The 3,888-nt window shown below is 42.3% G+C and overlaps 1 long non-coding RNA gene across 1 annotated transcript; it reads left to right on the top strand.

The window, feature by feature from the left end:
- The first annotated feature begins 582 nt into the window (after positions 1-582).
- On the top strand, positions 583-3,888 carry LOC124267423. The gene is made up of 3 exons (XR_006896026.1): positions 583-923; positions 2,414-2,506; positions 3,058-3,888. It is a non-coding gene; the product is annotated as an uncharacterized LOC124267423 (long non-coding RNA).

Raw genomic sequence — 3,888 nt, 5'->3', positions numbered from 1 at the left:
CCTCACCTCACCTGACACAGAATCCTCTGCAAGAGCTTAAAACTGAGAGGAAAATAAACTCTAAGTTTTATTCATACGAAAAGTTGCGTTATTGTCGGGGTCGCCAGCTGGAACTCCACACGGTGATTAATGCTCCAGAATCCCAGCTGAAGTATGTTATCTTCACCTGAGATATGTGTTGATCAGTAAGGCGCCCGGGACCCCCTCCCTTAAGGGGCAATGTCCACGGGCTCTTTCACAATGCTGCAGCACGCACCTGACACACCTGTCCGCTCTGCGTAATGCCCGAGTAACCTTCCATTCCTTAAAATAATGGAGCCGAGGCCCAATGGAGGCCAAAGGCGCTACATCATTTGCAAATAAGGAATGAGAGTTATTTTTAAGAGGATATTACCCTACTTAAATTACATTCGAAGTATTGGGAATGTTTCTGTTATCAAAATTAAATGTCAAAATGACAAAATGAAGGTTTTATTTGAAACTGGTACACATCTCTCCATTCCTGAAAAGTAATGGAGCGAACAGACAATGGAATGACGTCACAAATGTAATTTACCCTCTACATCACAGCCATATGCAAATATACCAGGGGTGTTTTGCATCAGGCGACAGTGGATTTTCCGAAGCACTGCTGCAACACATTGAATAATGGGATCTAAGTGGATTTACCACTAGCTGTATACCTTGGACAGACACAAACCATTTTATCAGTCACTGGGAAAACACTTCACTTTGACTTTATCAATGTCACGGAAGAAGCTTATCGGCGTGGAGGTGAGAGACCCTGTGGTGGCGTAAGAATACATGTGTTGCAATCCTAGCTGTCTGTTGCAAAACGCCCGAGAAGATCGTCACATTGATCGTTCCCTGTTAAATAGGACGATAGGACTCAGAGCGTGAAAAAGGACTACCTCAACCTCAAGGTATGGTGTACGATTCATTAACCATGTACCAAATGATGCATCTCAAGTTAAACTGAATGTAAATGTGCATTTTGCATGGGTCTGCGGCGTTGAAGCTTACGTTATCACATGGTATTGAACCTCAGTCGTCACCGTCCAGATAAGTACTGATATGATGCCTGTGCCTTTATTACCGTCGTCGATGTCGGTGACAATCAGACGCATGGTGAGGCGGTGTTGCTATCACCTCTCGGCGTCTTTCTGTTAAATATTCATGGCGTGTGCAGGTGAGCTTGTCCACAGTGTGACCCCTTCATCACGGCAGAGAACATTCACCCTCAAACTATGTTGAGACCGTGGTTGCCGATTTCCCGTCGTACATTCTTGCCATTTATAAATATCCTCGTAGGTTTGTCACTGACAAGTGTGGACAATGAATTTCATATCGGTTTCTGAAGATTGAAACAAGCAGGGAACCGTTCGTGTTGTTCCAGTGACAGCCGAGTCGATGTGTGTACAGGCTTGTGCTCATGCGCAACATGTCAGTAGCCCGTTTCTGAAGCTGCTTATGAAAAGCGGATGCAATGCTCCGTGACACTAAGGTAGTTGTGCGGAGTATGTGTTTGTGGGTGGTTCGAATGGCGGGTCGTCCCGGTTAAGTGTCCATGTTTTCAGCACGATTCTCGTGGGTTTCATCAAAGTACTGAATATCTGAGACCAGCATGTAATACCTCGGACATGCCTCCACCTCCAGCATGCACCCCGAGATTTAGCATCCAATACTCCAAGTTCCAGAGGAGATATCGCTTGTAGAAGATCAAGCGATGTCTCCTTGGAGATATAGTTTTGGCAAGTTTTGAGCTAATTGCTGATTGGTCAATACTTTCGGACAGCTTTCATCTCAGCTGTAGACAAATATGGCTGTTTCTTTTTTGAGGTCGAAAGAGTTATTTTTGTTCATGATTTGTTCTGACGACATAACAGTACTAGTTTACTTAAAAGACTACTAATAAATGGGGAAATATATATATTGCAGAATTTAAGGCAATAAAAAAATTATGTGCTTGTTTTTTATGACGTAATGGTGTCACTCGTTCTCCCTTCCATCACTCTTGTTCACCTGGATGTATTCATACGCAGATCCTCAAATGATATTGTTACAGATGGTGTTTCGTTTTTAATTTCTCTTGAACCACAAATTAAGTAATATTATGAGAGAAAGTGAGAAAACTCCGAGGTTTCTCACTTTTATCAACTCATGGTGACATATTTGATATCAAAAGACACGAGGGTGAGATTCTCTATATATCGCAATAACGTTCAAAGCTGCTTAAACCAACCTCCCTCACCTAAATACTGCAAATGTCTGAATCCTAGAATTATTAACAAGTAGATTCAGATATCAGTGGATCTTATTATTATAGGATTATTATAGGATATTTATACAGCGCACATATCCACGCTACTAGCGCATGTGTTGTGGGAACCATATCCTCTCATTTTGATTACAGATTTGTTATCGCTGCAATAGTCCAAGATGGCTGCCATAAGAAGTTTGTTGGCTGTGGTATCGATCTTCCTCATGATAAACAGTGTTGAGATGAGTACGTCATTATTACTGAAACATGCATTATTATTATGATGTCCTCATCTTTATTTGATTAATTAATCCCTCACATAACTAACGCAATAAAATTGTTCAATTGTAGATCGATGATCATGGTGTTGATCACTGGATTGTCTGGTCCAGACTCGATTATTTACAGACGGCCGCCATGTATTTGGAAAATGGCTGAGTGCGGCGTAAAACAACAAACAAGCACCATAATACTAACTTTGGTTGCATCACTGAATCTACCCCAACACAAATTGATATAACTATATAATTGCTTGTTATCATGTAAGATAAACAATATGATGTATATTCATGTAACTGTCACGTGATGTTTCCGTCGTCACGGCAATTCGCTGGTCAGAGTTGCTATCCTTGCTATGATTGTGGGTTTGCGTCCCGACTCGCCCCGTTATGCGCGTCTTCACCCATTCTCCAGGATTAAACATTAGAGACCTGTTACGGGACCTGACAGGTCGTGATATAACTGGAACGCTGCGGTATTGAACCCATATCACTCACTCACTGTTTTCGTCTTTGCAGAGACTGAAACCTGCTGGGCCAACGACCAGTGCGGGTCATGCTCCTCGGCACAGCCGAATGTCTTTGGTGTGGGCACAGTTTGCTGTCCGGGGTGTGCCCCCGGCGTTCTGCAGATGGTTGAAGGCAGATCGTGCACGTGCGACGTTTCCGTTGCAGGTCCTCCTCTGAGAGTGTCAGTCTTTGCGTCCGCAATCACACTGACCCTGTCCATCTGCCTGAAACATCTCCTGCACTGAAACCTGTTCTTTCTGACACTGTCAGTCTGTGTTATACATTTGCTTATATATACCCCGTCCTCTGAAACTGTCCATCTGTCTGCAACATCTCCCATAATGAAGCTTGGTATTGATGACATTCTTAATTTGCCTGAAACATGTCCTACAATGAAGCTTGGTATTGATGACATTCTCCATCTGTCTGCAACATCTCCCATAATGAAGCTTGGTATTGATGACATTCTTAATTTGCCTGAAACATGTCCTACAATGAAGCTTGGAATTGCTGACATTCTCCATCTGCCTCAAAGATCTCCCACAATGAAGCAAGACCCTTCTTACACTGTCCATTGATGCATCTCCTACATATATATCTTGTCCATGACAACCTGTGCTATTAACTCTGTGTTAATACAATATAAATCTAGACCATAATTTGGTCTTTGTGCTTGCTGTTCAAGAAGCCATATGCCTAGCATGAAGATGCACCATATGAAGACGTCATAACGGTCATGACAAGCATCTGAAGTGTGTTATATTTAACATCTGTTTCAGTTTTCTATGGACATTCCCTTTGCGTATGGAAAATGTATAAAAATGTTCCTTTTTCTATAAA

This window comes from Haliotis rubra, unplaced genomic scaffold, assembly GCF_003918875.1.
Source record: "Haliotis rubra isolate DU_JTF1 unplaced genomic scaffold, ASM391887v1 Scf131, whole genome shotgun sequence".
In the NCBI taxonomy this organism is placed as follows: Eukaryota; Metazoa; Mollusca; class Gastropoda; order Lepetellida; family Haliotidae; genus Haliotis; species Haliotis rubra.
This window is presented reverse-complemented; position numbering and strand designations above follow the sequence as displayed.